Source organism: Ailuropoda melanoleuca, chromosome 6 (genome assembly GCF_002007445.2).
Source record: "Ailuropoda melanoleuca isolate Jingjing chromosome 6, ASM200744v2, whole genome shotgun sequence".
Classification (NCBI taxonomy): Eukaryota; Metazoa; Chordata; class Mammalia; order Carnivora; family Ursidae; genus Ailuropoda; species Ailuropoda melanoleuca.
The window spans coordinates 46,330,046-46,351,801 of NC_048223.1; positions in this window are offsets into that span (position 1 = coordinate 46,330,046).

Here is a 21,756-nt window from a genome sequence, read left to right on the forward strand (position 1 = left end):
TTTGATTGGCAAGTTGATTGGCTTTCAGATTCCTCTCATCATTAAATATAAAAGCAGTTACAAAAAGAAGATACATACATGCTAACATAGAAATGTACACAGATAATTTTGATTCCCTTTAATGTTCATAGCACTTAATATAAAACTAAAAAAGTCCAATGTTGAAAAGAGTCTGTTACTGTTTAAACAGAGCATACAATATATACTTATCTTTTATAGCATGTTGTGGAGGTCCTTAGACTATAGACTATTATTGATACATGCAGATATTTTCTTGCCGGAACTTTCATTATGAAGTATTCATCGTGTATCTTGAAGCATGTATTAAATAAAATGCAGCTTTGCGGGGCACCTGGGTGTCTCAGTTGGTTAAGCGTCTGTCTTCAGCTCAGGTCATGATCCCAGGGTCCTGGGATCAAGTCCTGCATTGGGCTCCCTGCTCAGTGGGGGGTCTGCTTCTCCCCTTCTTTCCCGCTCATACCCTCTTACTATCTCTGTCTCTCTCAAATAAATAAATTTTTTTAAAAAAATGCAGCTTTGATCCTTGCCAGGTCATATTTTAACATTTTGTGTAGATTTTTGTAAAATTTCAATTCTTCTGATGTATTTTTTCCCCAAAGAATTTAATTTTCAACTTAGAATAGTGTTTCAGAATTACACTGTTAAACCTCTCAGGAAGGTAAATAAAAAATGTACCATGCAGCAGGATTCCAAAGTACAGAGGCTTAAAGAACCATAGAGAAATTCATACAAAAATGAAACCAAAAGAATAAAGACTGGTATTTATATTCATCAGTGTATGCATTGATGTTTCCTTTTGGAACTCCCAAGATTGGAAGGATGATGGTAACCTAAATGAACTACTTAGTTTATCCTTGGATATGGAATTTTCTTTGTCAGTCTCCTGTGGCATTTAGTGATTGCCTTTCTAACACTTCTTCATGTCAAACAAGCTCGGTGTCTTTGATAAAGAGGAGATTAGCTGTGAAAATAATGTTCACTCATATGTCAGGATTGTGCAGATATTTAGAGAAAAAGAAATGTGACCAGAAGGCTAGTGCTGACATTGAATTGCAAGGGTTATAAAATATTTATGGAAGAGTATGGGTCTTTATACTTCCTACTGTCTGTAATAGAAAATCTAAGACCTATAAAAAGAAATACCTTTTGGTTTTCTCTAGAGTAGAATGAGTGCATAGAGTACCATGTGTTTTGAAATAATTCGTTTGACTGATCAGTCAGCTCTCCTGATTCTGCATTCATGTTCACTATTCAAACCCTGATTATAGTTTGTTTTCTTGGTGGAGATTTTGCTACAAGGCAAAGACATGCTGCTCAGAAAATATGAGTATCTATTGCACTTGAAATCAATAATTTTTATTGAAATTAACACTTTGGCACTCTGTGTATGTCTGTGTTGTTAAACTACTTTTAACAACAAGAGCGTTTATGAAAAAATAATTTGAATTGATGAATGTGTCATCTATTTCTTCTTATTGGATAAGTAGACAATTACATTTTTCTGATAACCTTTGTGTCCAGTTTGGTACCGCTTTGGATATATTGCCAAAAGGCAAACATTCAAAGTTTAAGAATTTTTATCACTGACAAGCAAAACTTAATGCATCTGTCTATAATGGAGTTGTAAACTTACACTTTCCTTATTTTTTTTTAAAGATTTTATTTAGTTGAGAGAGAGAGACAGAGCACCAGCAGGGCAGGGGGAGAGGTAGAGGGAGGGAGAGAAAAGCAGACTCCCCGCTGAGCAGGGGCCCAATATGGGATTCGATCCCAGGACCCTGAGATCATGACCTGAGCTGAAGGCAGATGCTTAACTGACTGAGCCACCCTTCAGTATCTGTAGAAGCAAGTCTGTCAGTTCTCTGTAGTGATATTTCACGTATCAGAGGTCAGCTAAGTGTTTCTCTCTCTACATGATTTGTCCTTTTGTGATAAGATGGTGGGTATATCGCAGAGACTCCCTGAATAAGTCACACAGTTCGGGTTAAATATAGTAGTACCTTAGAGATAGCACAGACTACTTGCTGGTTGACATCTGCGACTTGATAAACTGGGGAGGTGTTTCTGAAGAGGTTACCCTGTGTAAGGTCCTCTTCCAGTTGTCTTCTGCCCTTGCAAGGTCAGGTGATTCCACGGAAAAAGAAAGACTCTTGAGCTACAACATACATAGAAGTCAAAATGCATAAGGACTATATTCTAACAGATTGTAAACTATTTTCACTGTGCAGACACATATTGGCCTTTAGGTTGTATGCATGCTCGTGTGGATATAATAAACAGTTATGGTAAGTTTTTCAACTTTTCCTATCACTATTGTTTTCCTTCTATTTTTAATTTCAGATTATTTTAATTTTCATATATAACTGTATTGTTCAACTGGATTAAATGTATGCTAGATATATAATATATGAGCTATAGGGGCGCCTGGGTGGCACAGCAGTTAAGCGTCTGCCTTCGGCTCAGGGCGTGATCCCAGCGTTATGGGATCGAGCCCCACATCAGGCTCTTCTGCTGTGAGCCTGCTTCTTCCTCTCCCACTCCCCCTGCTTGTATTCCCTCTCTAGCTGGCTGTCTCTATTTCTGTCGAATAAATAAATAAAATCTAAAAAAAAAAAATATATGGGCTATATGTATCTATATTAGGTATATATAGAGATAAGTATATCTATGTATTATATATATATTGACCATGAATGTCTGTGTATGCATGTGTGTGTGTATATATATGTATGGTAAATGAATGTCTCTGTGTAATACACATTATAACATATAAAATATATACATATATATTATATATGCATATATGTATGTGTATATGTATTAAATAGACCTTATTTTCTTTTTTAAAGATTATTTATTTATTTGTCAAAGAGATAGAGAGAGAGAACAAGTAGGGGGAACTACAGAGGGAGAGAAGCAGGCTCTCCACTGAGCAGGGAGCCTGATGGAAGGCTTCATCCTAGGACACTGGGGCCATGACCTGGGCCGAAAGCAGATGTTTAACCGACTGAGTCATCCAGGTGCCCCGAAATTCTATTCTTCTATTCTATTCTATTCTTTTCTTTTCTTTTCTTTTCTTTTTTCTTTTCTTTTCTTTTTTTAAGATTTTATTTATTTGTTTGAGATAGAGTGAGAGCGAGTGAGAGAGCGAGAGAGCACAAGCAGGGGGAGCAGCAGAGGAAGAGGGAGAAGCAGGCTCTCCAATGAGCAGGGAGGCTGACGTGGGGCTCTAGCCTAGGACCCGGGATCATGACCTGAGCTGAAGGCAGACGCTTAACCGTCTGAGCCACCCAGGCGCCCCCCGACATTATTTTTTAGAGAAGTTTTAGGTTCATAGCAAAACTGAGATGACAGTACAGAGTTCGTACACCCCCTGCCCCCACACGTGTCCAGTCTCCTTGCTCAGCTACCGGTTACTTCTTTGGGAATACTTCCCAAGCCAATATTCAGTTGTCAGTCTGACTTACATGATGTCCCTTCTCTATTCACCAACAGCTTCAGTTGCTTTTTAATAAAGTCACAAAGTATATTATTTTTAAAGTGACTTACTACTGACTTCTGTGATAAGTTTTTCTACAATTATTATGAATTTTATTGACTTTCTGTTCTAAAAATCTACTGGAGATGCTATCTATATAATAATATCACTCAATATATATCTTACATATTTTGTCATTTAATATATATTTTATTTTTTAATCTTTCAAAATCACAGTAAGCTATTTTATATATATTGACAATGGCAACATATTGCAATATTATCATAACATCAGTACATTTTAATTTTGAGATGCCCAGAGTCTTGATAAGAAGAAAGGAAAATTGACTTATATTAAAGAAATATCTTAAAAAATAAGCATGTGTTATTCTTTTGGGTAAAAATCCAAGAACAGCCAGCTGGGTGGTTACATCCCAGCGTCTGTTTCTCCTGAGCTTGTTGTAAGGACGTCGGCTGCAGCTGGAGGCATTTGACGGTTTATCTGGGCCTGGAGGTTCTGCTTCTAAGGTGGTCATCCAGGATGCCTGACAAGTCGGTTCTTGCTGTTGATGGGAAGCAACCTGAGTTTTCTTGCCAGCTGGGCTTTTCTCCATGCTACCGTTTGGGTGTCCTCGGGACAAGGCAGCTGATCTTCCCTAGAGCAAGTGACCCAAGAAAGTAAGGCAGAAGCCACAGTGATTTTTATGGGCTGGCCTCAGAGGTGAGACCCGCTCATTCCTGCAGGATCCTGTAGGTAACATGTCAGCACTACTCAGTGTGGGGGAGGCTATCCAGGAGTGAACATCAGGGAGCATGAATCCTGGAGGGAGGACTTAGAGGCTGCCTACTACTGTCATTCAGGTCAGATGCTCAGATTCACGCAGTTTGGTGACAGAACCTTACTTAATCTGGCTCTGCCAGTCACCAGCTGTGTGATTTTGGGTAAATTACTCCACTTCTCTGGGTTTTAGTCTCTTATACATGAAACAGTGATGGTAAGAGTATCTTCCTAAAAGTCTTATTTGGAGATCTCAAGATCAGGAAAACTATTAAGTGAAATTGTTATCAAGCAAACTTGACAAACTTTGTAGAAAATTAAATGGGGGAATTTAAGCCAATATCTACCTCTTCATCCTCCACAGCACCTTAAATTTAAGGAGAGAACTATAATAAACATATATGGGATGATGCAGTAAGCTATTTGGAGTCATGCTTAACTAGGAACCTCAAAGAACTTGAAACACTGAATAAAGGGTAATAGAAAAAGGAAGGGTCACCTGGGTGGCTTAGTTGGTTAAGCATCTGGTTTCGGCTCAGGTCATGATCTCAGGGTTGTGAGATGGAGCCTGGAGTTAGGTTCTGAACTCAGTGCAGAGTCTGCTTGGGATTCTCTCTGACCCTGTCCCTCTGCCTTCACTCTATCTCCTTCTCACTCAAATAAATAAATCTTAAAAAAAATAAAAAGGAAATGCATTTCATGATTTATCAATAATGGAGATGGAGGATTCAGCCACTCTGTGTATTTGGCGTGCTGTGTGTAACTTTTATTTTTCTCAGTGAAAATTCTCTCTCCAAGGATTGCTGGTGGTATTTCTAAGAGTAGCATAATATCAAATTCCTCTACTTTTCCTTTCCATAGTTGAGAGGGATTATTTGGGTTTTTACTTGGTTTATCGTGGCTTAATAAGGACAACTTCACTCAAATTGAGCCATGAAAATCACAATGTCATAATATTTTAGAGTATAAGAAGGAATATAGATGATATTAGTTTTCTCATTTTATAGTTTAGGAAGAACCTGAGAAGTGAATGCATTTGTCAAGGTCCACAAAGGATCTCCAGGGATCATTAGTCTCAAAAAATTTGAATATGACAGTTGATATGATGCTTACTCCTTGCTAATATAAATCTCTTTAAATTCTACTATAATTAACATGCAGTGTAATATTAGTTTCAGATGTAATGATTGAACACTTCCATACATCATCACCCTGTGCTCATCAGGACAAGTGCCCTCCTTCATCCCCATCACCTATTTCCCCCATTCCCTACCCACCTCCCCTCTGGTGACCATCAGTGTGTTCTCTAGAGTTAAGAGTCTGTTTCCTGGTTTGCCTCTCTCTCTTTTTCCCCTGCTTTGCTTATTTGTTTTGTTTCTTAAATTCCACATATGACTGAAATCCAATGACATTTGTCTTTCTCTGACTTATTTCACTTAACATTATACTCTCTAGATCCATCCATGTTGTTGCAAATGGCTAGGTTTCATTCCTTCTTATGGTTCAGTAGTATTACACTGTGTGTGTGTGTGTGTACATACACATAACACATCTTCTTTATCCATTCATCAGTGGATGGACTTTTGGGCTGCTTCCATATTTTGGCTTATTGTAAGTAATGCTGCAGTAAACATAGAGGTGCATGTATTACTTGATTTCACATTATTTGGGTAAATACCCAGTAGTGGAATTATTGATCAGATGGTAATTCTATTTTTAACTTTTTGAGGAACCTCCATATTGTTTTCCATAGAGTCTGCATCAGTTTGCATTCCCACCACAGAGTATAAGGGTTACTTTTTCTCCACATCCTTGCTAACACTTGTTGTTTCTTGTATTTTTTATTTCAACCATCCTGACAGATGATACCTCATTGCAGTTTTGATTTCTATTTCCATGATGATAAGTGATGTTGAGCATCTTTTCATGTGTCTGTTGGCCATCTGGATGTCTTCTGTGGAAAAATGCCTGTTCATGTCTTTTGTCCATTTCTTAACTGGATTATTTGTTTTTTGGGGGAGTTCAGTTTGATAGGTTCTTCTATTTTAGATACTAACCCTTTATTATATATGTCATTTACAAATATCTTCTCCCAATCCATAGATTGTCTTATTATTTTGTTGAAAGTTTACTTTAATGTGCATAAGCTTTTTATTTTGCTGTAGTCCCAATAATTTATGTTTGCTTCTGTTTCCCTTGCCTCAGAAGACCTATCTAGAAAAATTTTGCCATGGCCAATACCAGAGAAATTATTGCCTGTGCTCTGTTCTAGGATTTTTATGTTTTCAGGTCTTCATTTAGGTGCTTAGTCCTTTTTGAGTTTATTTTTGTGTATGGTGTAAGAAAATGGTCCAGGTTCATTCTTTTGCATGTGGCTGTCCAGTTTTCCCAACACCATTTGTTGAAGAGACTGTTTTTTTCTCATTGGATATTCTTTCCTGCTTTGTCAAAGATTAATTGACCTTGCAATTATGGATTTATACCTGGGCTCTCTATTTTGTTTTATTGATCTGTATGTCTCTGTGCCAGTACTATACCTTTTTTATTCTGTAGCTTTGTAGTATATCTTGATATGTGGGATTGTGATACCTCCAGCTTTTTTTTTTTTTTCAAGATTGCTTTGGCTATTTGATGTCTTTTGTGGTTCTATACCAATTTTAAGATTATTTTTTCTATTTCTATGGAAAATACTGGTGGTATTTTGATGGGGATTGCATTAAATCTGTAGATTGCTGTGGGTAGAATGGATATTTTAACAATATGTGTTCTTTCAGTCAGTAAACATGGAATGGATTGATCTTCCAAACAGAAAGTAAACAAGGAAACAATGGCTTTCAATGACCTATTGGGCCAGAATGGATCTAACAGATATATTCACAGTATTCCATCTTGAAATAGCAGAATACATATTCTTTACAAGTGCACATGGAACATTCTCCAGAAAAGATCACATATTAGGCCATAAAAACACTGATGTAGTTGTTATCTTGTTGTATACATGGTTCCTGTACGTGGTGAGCTTAGGCTTCTCCTACTCCACCATCTTCTCTGGAAGTCCTGCAAATATAAGTTTTTAATGTGTAATTTTTTAAAAGGTAAAATCATGAACATTATAAAATGTTCATGAATCTGGTAACTAATGAGTGAATCCCTAAAATGTTCCAGATATTCAAGGAGAACGTAAAAAACCAGGTGTTTAGAGGCAATAGTAAGATATGATTGCTGATTAAATATTAAACTGGTTAATATCCCAAAACACCATAAACCGTACCATTATAGTTATTTGTTCCACTGGATAGAAATGATTGAGGTCCCTTAAAAAGTTAAAAATTGAGCTACCCTATGATCCAGCCATTGTACTACTGGGTATCTATCCCAAAGATACAGACGTAGTGAAGACAAGGGCCATATGCACCCCAATGTTCATAGCAGCATTGTCCACAATAGCTAAATCATGGAAGGAGCCGATGCCCTTCAACAGATGACTGGATTAAGAAAATGTGGTCCATATATACAACAGAATATTATTCAGCTCTCAAAAAGAATGATTTCTCAACATTTGCTGCGACATGGATGGGACTGGAGGAGATAATGCTAAGTGAAATAAGTCAATCAGAGAAAGACAATTATCATATGGTTTCTCTCATCTATGGAACATAAGAACTAGGAAGATCTGTAGGAGAAGAAAGGGATAAAGAAAGGGGGGGTAATCAGAAGAGGAAATGAAGCATGAGAGACTATGGACTCTGAGAAACAAACTGAGGGCTTCAGAGGGGAGGGGGTTGGGGGATTGGGATAGACTGGTGATGGGTAGTAAGGAGGGCACATATTGCATGGTGCACTGGGTGTTATACGGCAACTAATGAATTATCGAACTTTACATCAGAAACCAGGGATGTACTGTATGGTGACTAACATAATATAATAAAAAATATTATTAAAAAAAAGAAATGATTTGCATCTGTATTAAATAAAAATCTAGAAATTAATCTAGACCCTAGAGAATTGTATTAGAGACCAGACAATACAAAGTCATGCCAGCAACTCCCTGAAAACACATCCAGGAATTTATTTTCTTTCTTTATTTTTTAAATAGTTTTTGTGATATCCTTTGTAAGAAAGTACATTTCCAAAAGATAAATGTTTCTGTCTAATTTTGCCTTAAAGGTTTTTAAGAGTTATATGAAAGAAATTATAAGTGAAAGCAGTTTGTAAACTAAAAATGCAGATACCAGATTCATTGTTTTTCTTCATAAATATAAATACTCTGTGAAATAAAACTATTTTTGTTACTTTTGGTCATGTAAATTATGTGTTTCCCTGTAATGAAATTATCACATAAATTCCTGCCAGCGAAGCTTGTAGAACAATCTCCTGTTCTCTGCAGAGATGCACCCACAGCCCTGAAGCTTTGTCAAGAGACACTCTTTCCTTTACTGTAAAATTCAAGTGTGTTGGGGCGCCTGGGTGGCACAGCGGTTAAGTGTCTGCCTTCAGCTCAGGGCATGATCCTGGCGTTATGGGATCGAGCCCCACATCAGGCTCTTCCGCTATGAGCCTGCTTCTTCCTCTCCCACTCCCCCTGCTTGTGTTCCCTCTCTCGCTGGCTGTCTCTATCTCTGTCGAATAAATAAAATTAAAAAAAAAATTCAAGTGTGTCATCTGTTTCTCTGGATTGCCTCTCATGTCAACATTTTGCAAAGCGTGGATTTTCTGAACTCTCCTTTGCAGTCAGGAAATTGTCACATTTATATATTTGTATTGCTTTCATTCCAGTAAATTATTGACTATCATTTACTGGCATGTGTGTTATTAAGGATATAGTTGAGAAATCCCATAGCATTTTTGCTAGCTGCTTTGGTGTTCTACACCAGGAGTGACCATTTCTCACGAAAATACTCTCCAAAGCCCCTGTAGTTGACCTTATGGATTGAAAGGTCAGGGCCCCAAGGCAGTGTCCACTCTTGATCAAACAAGGAAAGAATAAAAAAGATACAAGTAATAGTCTAACTACTCTTTGATAGAACTTTTCCAAGCCCATTTGAGAGAGGTGCTCTGCAAATGTCAAATCCTCATCTGATGCTTCATGACAGATGAAGAGTAATGATTACCAAATTATTAAGAAAGTTAAGGTTTTATTTATAACCTCCACATGTCCCCTTTGCAAGCCTCCCTTCACTTTTGTATCCTTATACACTGTGGAACTTTATGATGTCTAATATAAATGACCATAAAATGCAAGCATGTAAGGATCAGGTAGATAATTAATCATGTTCATGAGTTCTACAAAAGATTGGCTTTGAAGGAAATTTGAGTACGTGTTTATGTACATGTCTTTCAAGGCACAGACAATTTCTTCAGGTTCTTCTGGTTGTAGTCATGCTTCTTTGTGAGCTGTATGTTGCCAGAAATTCCAGTTATTCAAGAGAAACTACCAATCTAAATTGGAAATGAAATATCTTTAGTTTTAAAATTGGCCTAACTGGGGCACCTGGGTGGCTCAGTCAGTTAGGCATCTGCATTCGGCTCAGGTCATGATCCCCGGGTCCTGGGATTGAGCCCTGTGTCAGGTTCCTTGCTCAACAGGCAGCCTGCTTCTCCCTCTCCCTTTGCCTGCCACTCTGCTTATTCCCTCTTTCTCACTCTCTCTCTGTGTCAAATAAATAAATACAATGTTTAAAATTTTTTTAAAAAAATAAAATAAAATTGGCCTAATTGGGGTGACTGGGCGGCTCAATCAGTTAAGCATCTGCCTTCAGCTCAGGTCATGATCTCAGGGTCCTGAGATCCAGCCCTGCATCGGACTCCCTGATCAGCGGGGAGTCTGCTTCTCCCCTTCCCTCTGCTGCTTACCCTGCTTGTGCCCTCTCTGTCTCTCTCAAATGGATAAATTAAATCTTAAAAAAATAAAGTTGGCCTACTTTTCATAAAACATAAATAATGGTCAAACAAAACGTGTCTGACAAAAATATAGACATGTCTGTATTAATCTTAAATCTTGAAATTGTTATTCATGGAACCTACATAGCCAAATTTAGAAAAAAAATAACTTATTTCTGTCTTAAAGAGTTTCAAAATTCATTTAACATTCAGGTACCAGGAGCAGGATTTTAAAATGAACGAAAATTATTTTATCACAAAAGCATAATATTTAAATGATTAAAATAAACTTATCTATAGAAAATACCTGAGTAAATTTTGCAACAGTTTGTAATTACGTTCAAGAAATAAATTCAAAGGGGGGCTCCTGGGTGGCACAGCGGTTAAGCGTCTGCCTTCAGCTCAGGGCATGATCCCGGCATTGTGGGATCGAGCCCTGCATCAGGCTCCTCTGCTATGAGCCTGCTTCTTCCTCTCCCACTCCTCCTGCTTGTGTTCCCTCTCTCACTGGCTGTCTCTCTCTGTCAAATAAATATAAAATCTTTAAAAAAAAAAAAAGAAATTCAAGGGGCACTTGGGTGCCTCAGTCAGTTAAGCATCTGCCTTCGGCTTAGGTCATGATCCTGGGGTCCTGGGAATGAACCCCATATTGGGCTCGTTGCTCAACAGGGAACCTGGTTCTTCCTCTCCTTCTGCCTGCCGCTCCCTCTGCTTGTCCTCTCTGTTAAATAAATAAGTAAAATCTTTTTTTAAAGAAAGAGCAAAATTAAATTTTTTTCCAAACATGTTTTTCATTCATCTTTCCCACATTTACTTAAAAATCCCATTCCATGGAGAGGTGGACTAAGGTATTTGGTGATTATGTCTTGTAGTATAATATGTCCAATTGCTTTGGCTGAAATGTTCTGTCAATTTAGGTGAAAATCAGATGGCCTAGGATCTGCATAGCACAGCAGGGCCACTCTGAATTCACTGAGATCACAGTAACCACTGACAGTGAGTAAATGTAGGAAAGCTTATAGGAGCAGGATCCCTGGATGTTCTTCCAGAAGTCGTGCTAAAGTGAACGTGTGCCGACCTGGCCATGACTGTAGTCACTTCTCGCACAGACTGTATGTCCTTCCCCTCGCCAGGTGCTGTTCCCAGACACACAACAACTACAATATTAAGTCCAAGTAGTTTCTCCTGACGACAGCCCCGGGCCAAGTCAATTAACCTCTCAAGACTCAGCCACCTCATTTACTTTGATTTTTAAGCATCCAAATACTACAATTTTAGCTTGTCTTCCTGAAAAATAATTTTAAAATGTATGTCATGGGAAGTAGATGATCTTTCGGTAGAATCCTATCACCTCTGGGAAAATGAGAAATAATGTAATCAGAGTAGAAAGGCAGTTTTGGTGGCACCTGGGTGGCACAGCGGTTAAGCGTCTGCCTTCGGCTCAGGGCGTGATCCTGGCGTTATGGGATCGAGCCCCACATCAGGCTCCTCTGCTATGAGCCTGCTTCTTCCTTCTCCCACTCCCCCTGCTTGTGTTCCCTCTCTCACTGGCTGTCTCTATCTCTGTCGAATGAAAAAATAAAATCTTAAAAAAAAAAAAAAAAGAAAGGCAGTTTTGGCGAGGCATAGAAGTACAGTGCTATTAAAGTAAGAAAAAATCGCCTTCCTAACATATTTTGTGGCTCAATCCCATCAGATAAGGTCAGATTTTGCTTATTTAACCAATCAGGCACCTCAGTGATTTAAGGGGGAAGGAGTTGGTAAAGGCCCAACTGACGAATAATCATTTTACAAACAAGTCTAACAGATGTCTTTAGTCTTTTCTTAAGAATCATAAAGAGCAGTTTATTATTTGTTATATTGTTTAATAGAAATAAATACTCATTAGAGAAAAATGGTAAATATGGGAAGATAGAAGGAGGCAGCCTAAAATGCCCGTCACTCTAGCACTCAGTTATAAATGCAGTGCCACGGTAGATTTAGTGGGTTGTGGCAGAGTTTGTGGTACATCTCTGATGGTTATTACTCAGTACTGGTGTGACTCACACTTAGATGAATTTATTTTTCACTTACCTTTTTAATATAGACATCATGTCATATAATTTTTGAAGTTCCATTGAACAGTATATCATGGCCACAAAAACTTATACAAGCTGTAACAAATTACTAAAACCTTAGTAACTTAAAACAATATAGATACGTTATTTTACAGTTGTGGAAGTCAAAAGCCTGCAGTGAGTTTGGAACCTGGCATTTCTTCCAGAGACTGTAGAGGAGAATCCGTGTCCTTGTGTTTCTGACTTCTGGAGGCAGCCTTCCTTCCTTCCTGAGCCTGTGACCCCTCCCTCTACCTTTCCAGTCTGTAGCCTGGCATTGTTTCTGCTCTGACCTGCCTTTTCCATACCTGGACCTTTGTGATTACATCAGGCAGATAGGGTACATTACCAGGGAGGGTCATCTGGGATAGTTACCCAGTTTCAAAACCCTTCACTTAATTTCACCTACAGAGTGCCTTCTACCATGGAAGCTGCCAAAATAACAGGTTTTGGGATTAGAACATTGTTACCTCTAGGGCTGTTATTCAGTGCACAGCACAACCCTGTATGTGACATTGTTTCCTCGTTATCATAAATAACACTGCGTTTGACAGAGGCATGCATGCGCTTTTCTTTTTTTTTCAGGTAACTGTGAAATGATTTACTTTGTTTTGTTTTCAGAGTAAATCTTTAGAGAAGTGTTAACTATTTAATAAAATTATAGAAAATCGTGATCCTAAATCAATGTATCCAAGTTACTTTAAAAAAAAAAAGAGTATTTATTTATTAGAGAGAGAGAGAGCATGAGCGAGAGGGTCAGAGGCAGAGGAGAATCTCGTCTTGTGTGGAGCCCACACAGGGCGGGATCTCCAAAGCCTGAGATCATGACCTGAGCTGAAACAAGCGTTGAACCAACCAACTGTACCGCCCAGGTGCCCCTCCAAATCACTTTTTAAAAAACCACACGATTTCCATTCCACACTGTTGTGTTGGAGAGTTTCAGAAATGACGCGTGAGGTGTAAATTATTGAAAGATGACCAACTGTTAAATGGGCTAATAGACTGTTGTGTTGATTACTCCCCACAACCCTCCCCTTTCCTCCCTGCACAGTTCAGTTTGTGGCCTCTCTGCCGTGCGCGGCCCCGAGTGTGACTCATGGTGCATCCTCTCTCGCTCGCTCCTCTGAACCATTTCAGATGCCACCTCTGCTGCTGGAAATGCCCGTGGAAGTCTTGGTAATGAGCCCCTCTTGCCCTTCAGGTCTGCCTGCCTGTCAGTACAACATCAATACTACTTGGAAGACCTTTTCTAGTTTACAGATGGCGTCCACATCGTAATAGTAAACACCTAATCCTAAACACTAAAATCCACAGATCTACTCACCAGTAGATGATGTTTCAGATAAACTAACATTTTAATTTAGAAGGAAAAAAATTCAAAGGGAATTTTAGAAATATCAGATATTACTTTCAACCTTCCTTTTACCCCATGGTGACAAAACCCTTTCTATTAATTAACGAAATCATTTTTCAAACCTCTTTATTTTGAAATAGTCATCCATTCACAGAAAACTGCTGCAGTGGTGCAGAGATGTCCTGTGTGCCCTTGGTTTGTATTTCCCCTGTGCTAGCAGTGTGCATACCTGCAGCGGACCGTCAGACCCAGGAAGCTGGCTCCGCACTGTGAGCAGAGGCCGAACGAGCCAGCAGGGTGGGGTGCGGTGTATTCTGGGCTTGTGGGTAGCACGTCTTCCAGGGGTAGCGGTGCTCCTGGAGTTGTGTTTATCTTCTGTAGAGTCCTGTAGTCCGCAAACTGTACTCAGCAGATAAAACTCACTACTGTTATATTTTCTCTGGGATTTCTTCATAGGTAATGTACAGTGTGAGAAGCCAATATTAATTTTAAAGTACAAATAGATATTAAAGGAGGCTCTCAGGAAATAGGGAACTCGAATATATCAATCTTTTTTTAAAGTTTTTAAATCTTTTGAAAGGGTGTAGGTTGGAATAATGCCTCGTGAACCCCAATATTTAACATTCTGTGACTCTGCATTCATTCAGGATCTGAACATTAAATTCTAGGGAGTTTGCATATGGTATGCCTGACTTGGGGCGCCTGGGTGGCGCAGTCGTTAAGCGTCTGCCTTCAGCTCAGGGCGTGATCCCAGCGTTCGGGATTGAGTCCCACATCAGGCTCCTCCGCTGGGAGCCTGCTTCTTCCTCTCCCACTCCTCCTGCTTGTGTTCCCTCTCTTGCTGGGTATCTCTCTCTGTCAAATAAATAAATAAAAAATCTTTAAAAAAAATGATATGCCTGACTTGACAGTTCTCGTTAAATAACTTGGCAACATCACCGTCCTTCCAAGAGAAAACAATCTTGCTAAATAAAATTATATTCTACTTTATTTATCTACGTGAAACCAGTGATTCTTATTTCAAAGATAAGCAATAAAATCATGATCTGAAGAATGTATCTTTCTGATCAATGAGAGAATACTACTTGATCTGCGCCCACATGTATAATCAGAGGAAAACCTTTATTTATTTGTCAGACCATGTGGAGGCTCCATGAGCTCACAGGCATCTTGATTTAAATATGAGTGTCTAGGGGCACCTGGGTGGCTCCGTCCTTAAGCGTCTGCCTTCAGCTCAGGTCATGATCCTGGTGTTCTGGGATGGAGTCCCGCATTGGGCTCCCTGTTCAGCGGGAAGCCTGCTTCTCCCTCTCCCACTCCCCCTGCTTGTGTTCCTTCTTTCGCTGCCTCTCTCTCTGTCAAATAAAGAAATAAAATCTTAAAAAAATAAAAAAATAAAAAAATAAATATGAGTGTCTAACATATAAATATAAATATGAGTGCCTCTTATTTTCTAAATATGCAAAGTTCTTTATGGAAAAATATAAAAAAAGAGGTGAACTAATTGCTAGATTCTCAGATATTTTACATAAAAGCTTGTGAAAAGATAAATGATTGCCATAGGAACAATGCTAATTTGTGAAGGAAACCTGTCCTACCTTGTAATTCTCTTTGTAATAAAATATCTACACTTTGCTCCTTATAATACTATCTTTCTCTTAAATTTATTCTCCCCTGTATTTGTAACAATACCTGAAAACTTTTTTTTTTCCAGATTTTATTTATTTGAGAGAGAGAGCACAAGCCAGGGGCAGAGGGAGAGGGAGAAGCAGACTCTTCCCTGAGCAGGGAGCCCAGTGCAGGACTCGATCCCAGAACTCTGGAATCATGACCTGAGCTAGAGGCAGACACTTAACCAACTGAGCCACCCAGGCATCCATACCTGAACACTTTTCAAAAGCAATGATGTGAATCTCTTGGGACTTTTTGAGGATATGTATTGGTACATTATTTTATTTAAAAATACATTTTGAATATCTAGTGTATGATAGGCACTATGGTTTAGACCCAGAACAATCACTAACCATCCACTTTTTGTTCTCACTGTTCATGCCTCTTTACTATGAAGCTTAAGCACACAACTGGAGGTTCAGATGTCCATCAATTTTCTTGGCAGCCGCCATTCCTTGGTTCTTTGATGTGCACCTCAAGTACGATGCATGTGCGCACGTATGAGCACACACACACCAGTTCCTTCTGTAAAATTGTTGGAGATGAACGCTGTGAATTACAGTATGTAAGAGGTCATGTGTCCAGATATTTTAATCATGTATTGGATTTGATGTGATTTCTGTGATGAATCACAGGTATTTACAGTTGATGATTGATTGTGCTTGATGCTACTCTGGAGTGTAGAGCCTTGATAACAGTAATATAGGGTTTATCTAGAAATAGTGTCTATTGCAACTAGAGAGATGCTAGGGAAGAGATCACTTTTATGTAAATAAGCAGATAGCTTTTTAAAATTTAATAATGAGGGGCACCTGGGTGGCGCAGTCGTTAAGCGTCTGCCTTCGGCTCAGGGCGTGATCCCAGGGTCCTGGGATCGAGCCCCACAAGGCTTCTCCATTGGGAGCCTGCTTCTTCCTCTCCCACTCCCCCTGCTTGTGTTCCCTCTCTTGCTGGCTGTTTCTCTCTGTCAAATAAATAAAATCTTTGAAAATAAAATAAAATAAAATTTAATAATGAACAGTTTCCTCCAAAATGCAGACACATAGCACACAATTCGTACAGGATTGCGTAGAAATTAGCGCATGTCACTGCTAGAGAGCAGGAAGTAGGTGCATCAGTTTGTGTATGTGTTAGTTCTTCGCTTGAGGCGGATTTCTGGAAGGACCACTGGTATTTTAGGCTCCTTCTAGGTGTTCATTACTGTACTAAAAATATTCAGAAAAAAATCATGAAACAGTTTGTCTTTGAGGCATATACTTAGTTTATTTTGAGATTTAAAAAGGCCACATGAAATGAATAGTAAAAAAAAAAGTTGTATATTAAATAATAAAGAACTTTTGTTATAAACAACAGTCCCCAGCGTTGCTCCCCATCCCTACTCACATTCAGCTAGCTGGTTTCTGCTGTCCTGGAGCAGTAGACAGACCTTTTAGTCAGTAGAGCCCTAGATTTTATTTGCTACAGACAGTCCCCAGGGACAGGATTTGTGTAAATTCTTGACCACATCTCACTCCGTGTGGGGGTGTCTTCCATGCCGTAGACTCTGTTTACACAAGCTTCTTCAGGCCCACTTCACTCCTCCACACCTGTCCGGTGCACCCTTTACCCACGGGCGTGGAAGCCGCATAGGGGTGAGGGCACGTTCTTTTCTAGAGCTAAACGACTTGTGTACCTGATAAGACTCTCACTGCTGCCTGTTACTTATCCCCTTATTTGTTCGGGTTGTGTGAGTGCAGAGGACTTTGCCATCGTTCCTGGTTTCTTTTACGTGCCAGAACTGTGCTTTGCACGTAGTTGACATTTAAGAAGTATTTGAAGGAATGTAAGAAATAGGCCTACTTCATTTCTAAGTGAGTGCTCTTCAAGATTGTGTCATAATTATTGTCTAATTTTCAAATTTCCGGGGAGCTTATAAATCACATCATCTACTCATTTGATTGTACTAATGAAAAGTTTAATAACTTGTCAAGGGAAACATAATTAGTTAAGTGAAAACTTTATAACTTATTCCCAAGGAGGCTTTCTATTCCTTTTGAGACTAAATCTTGGTTTTCTCAGGTTCATTTCTGTAGAACTCTCAAGCTCCCCTCACATGACTCTCCTCGAGTTCAGTCTGTTGTCAGTGTTCAGTCTCTGCAAGCTTTTCCCAGCCCCATGACATACTATACATACTTAGCTTTGATCATCTGGAAACCTCTGGTCACTTTCACATGGAATCATGCCACATTTCTCTGTGTTACAGGCTGTGTTAGCTATGTGCTCTGAAATAATACTCGAGAGTTACTAGGTCAAGATCTGCTGCCTGCTGACATGCTGTTTCATTCAGGTCATCTGTCCCGCACTCATTGAAGTGAATGTGTTGAAGATTGCCTTAGTTGTAGACATTGGGATATTAACCTTGGACAGTGAACCCTGATCCCACTGGCTTGCTGTTAGGGAAAAATGGCTTCCATGGCAGATTCCAAATGGAAAATTTAGTTCGTCCCTGCAATTCTAAGGAGTTAACTTCAACAGTAATAGAATAATATAAAGATTGTAAAAAATAAACGATAGCAAATTGGAATTTATTGAGAACAGAATGATTAAAATCCATTTGGCAGAGTTTTAAATATGTGTGTGTATTATATATAAATAAATTGATAATATTTTATAATATTTATTTTATTTTTTTTAAAGATTTTATTTATTTATTCGACAGAGATAGAGACAGCCAGCCAGAGAGGTAACACAAGCAGGGGGAGTGGGAGAGGAAGAAGCAGGCTCCCAGCAGAAGAGCCTGGTGTGGGGCTCGATCCCATAACGCCGGGATCACGCCCTGAGCCGAAGGCAGATGCTTAACCGCTGTGCCACCCAGGCGCCCCTATATAATATTTATTTTTAAAATATTTTTATTTTGTGCATATTTAATTACTTTATTTATTTTTTATATATTTATTCCAGTAATTTCACTACTCCACATTGAAGAAAACCTTTGAAGTGTTCTCAGATTTAGAGAAGTGATGTTTTAGTCACTTAATGAGAGTGACTTTGTAGAAAGAGCCTGAATTTCTAAAAATAAGATAATATAATAGTTAAGGAAAATATATTGGTCATGAGGTCAAAGGAAATGATCTAATCGAAGTGTTCAGTTTACAAATGGATAAAAGGGTTAAGATACTTAATGAACGGGGTGCCTGGGTGGCACAGCGGTTAAGCGTCTGCCTTTGGCTCAGGGTGTGATCCCGGCGTTATGGGATTGAGCCCCTCATCAGGCTCCCCTGCTATGAGCCTGCTTCTTCCTCTCCCACTCCCCCTGCTTGTGTTCCCTCTCTCGCTGGCTGTCTTTATCTCTGTCAAATAAATAAATAAAATCTTTAAAAAAAAAAAGATACTTAATGTTCGTTATAGATTAATTCTTATTATTACTACCATACAGTAGCTATCACAAAATACAGTTTCTAAGAGAAGTTATCAAAAGGTGAAAAATATAATTATATCTACAACCAAAAAAGATTTAAAATGGTTTTTGACAAATGATATAAATTTAAAAATAGAGGCATTGTAACAGGCTGGGAGGAAATACGTTGAGGTCTTACTAGTGGACGTGTCTGCAAGCTCACATGCTCTTTGCTCTTTCATATATAGTTCACCATGTCCTCCAATATTCCTAGAGAAAAATAGGCGTAATTTTTAAAATTAAGGAAAAACATTGCTATAATTAAAACTTAAGAATACCGTGGTGGCTACAATTCAGAATAATTTATTGTGTCATATACTGTGGTAAGATTTACATGGGTTTTATTACTGAATTCTTATTTTACAACATAGTATAAGTGTGTTACAACACAACATGGTCTTATCTCTTTCTAATACCGTTGGGAAAATAAATGATAAATAGCTTTTTAAGATAACATTGTATTATGTGTAGGGCAGAATTTAAACTCAGGTGGGGTTGTCAGATTTAGCAAATAAAAACACATTTTGTTGACTATATATATATATGATGTTGACTCTCCCTCTCTCTCTCTCTCTCTCTATATATATATATGTATGTGTATATATATATATATGATGGAAATGGAAAATAATACAACCACTCTGGAGAAATGTGCGGCAGTTTTTTGCTCTTTTAGTTAAACATTCAGTTAGCATCTCCTCCAGCCGTTTCACTGCTGTGTTTACTCATGAAAGATAAGATAAATGTGAATGTCCATGCAGATGGATGTTTCTAGCAGGCTAATTTTTACTAGCCAGAACCTGGAAACAATTCAGATGCCCATCAAAAGGTGAATCAGTGAACAAATTGTGGTACATTCATAGAACGAAATACTTCTCAGCAATAATGAGCAATAAATGGATTGTTGATACAACAAAGTAGATGGATCTCAAAATAATTTTACTGTGAAAAAGATACAACCTTCCCCAAATGATGGTTTTTTTAAACCCATAATTCCATTTACATAAAATTCTACAAACCTAAACTAACTTAACAGTGACCGAAAGCAGATCAGTAAAAACATGGTGCAAGTGTGTTCTAGAATTGGAAATCCCAATTTCTTCTGTTTCATTTTGTTTTTGACAGGACACAGGTACGGTTAAGCAACATTCATACACTAAGTAGATTATCTTAATTAAATCGAGATGAATTAGTTTTCCTCTGCATTTTCATGGGAAAATACTGACTATATTTTGACTTTTTAGCTGTGTCAGCTCTGTGGCCTCCTTCAGTACAGACGTAGAAGATATGGTCCTTTGTGTGGCTCTGGGGCTGGGAATTCCAATCTCTCAACTCATCCTTTTCTTTCTCCACTTTGTCCAGCAATGCTGGAAGCAACCAAGGTTGTTATACTTGTTATTTTAACAGATATCTTGGAAAGTGTCCTAAGCACAGTCACCAGGCCCCTGTTTCTTGTAAGTATTTGATTAGAAGAATCCACTGGCGAGACTTTTTGTGTCGCTATTGCCGGATCCCATAATAGTCCTATATCAGTGGTCTCTTTACTACTGGAGATAGATTCATGAGTGACTTAAAATCTAATCAAATTAGAGGGCCAGTTCCAGAACACCAAGAACTAATGTGGAAATTCATCCTTAAGATTTTGTTCTTCTATGACCAGTTCCTCAGTCCCAAGTCTGTATTAGATTTCTCCAGAGAAACAGAACCAGTGGGAGACATGTAATATTTTATTTTATTTATATTTTAGATCACATTTTATATTTAAATATAGAAAGATTTATTCTTTTAAAAATTGATTCACCCGGTTATGGAGGCTGGTGAGTCCAACACCCACAGTCCGTAGGGTAGAGGCTGGCACAGCTGATGCTCCCGTTCGGGTGTGGAGGCTGCTGGCTGCAGGGACAGTAAGCTCACGTGGCTGAAGAAGTCTGAAGGCAGCCTGCTGGGGAGTTCTTTCTGTTGCTCAGGGGAGGCTGGTCTTTTTGTGATATTCTGACTTGGAAGCTGATGGGGAAGAGGCCCACATTATGGGAGGCAATGAGCTTTACTCAAGGACTCCTAACTTAAATGTTAATCTCAGCTGAAAATACCCTCACAGAAACACCTGGAATAACATTTGACCAAATATCTGGACACCTCACAAATACTACAGCAGACCAGAAAAAAACATGAGTTTTCTTGGCTTGAACCTTTTATTGGGGGCCTACTTTAGGGCTAATGTGGAACTCATACTGTTAACCTGGGATGAACCCAAGAATAAATTGAATCATAAAGTTACTACTTTCAAAGACAAGTAAAGCTTTCATTGATATGTAATCAGGAGCTTTCGCTATGGCTTTTTCAAGGATAGATACAGATTAAATCAAATGAAAAGGATTTAGGTACTGAAGTTTAGGTTTTAAAAACTTAAGCCCTGAAGTTGAAATAGGCCTGTTGAAAGTTTAAAGACGAGAGAACAAAACTGAAGTTCACATTAAATATGTTACACAAGTTACTAAGAGCCACCAACGGACTTGACATTCAGATTTTTACATTTTCATGAGCTTGGAATTTTACTGCTTGGAAAAGCCCCAGTATATGAAGACAGTAGACGAAAATTCAGTGTATCAGTGTATCTGTGCTCATCTCTTCAACGCTCTGTCCAGAATAGATTCAAGCAGATGAACTTAGATGATCATTTCATATGCCTGACTCCCTTACTGTAATTTTCTCAAGGGTCAAGATTTTCACTTCACCCCCAGCCTTTTGGACACAGCACTGACTATAATAATCATCCAATCAGTATTGACAAATTGACTTGAAAAAATCTGGCCAAATTTACTACCTAAAATCTGAAGTGTTCTTGGGGTGCTTGGGTGGCTCCGTTGGTTAAGTAACCAACTCTTTATCTCAGCTCAGGTCTTGATATCAGGGTCGTTTATTCAAGCCCCATGTTGGGCTCCATGTTGATGTGGAGCCTACTTAAAAAAAAAAAATCTGGGGCGCCTGGGTGGCACAGCGGTTAAGCGTCTGCCTTCAGCTCAGGGCGTGATCCCGGCATTC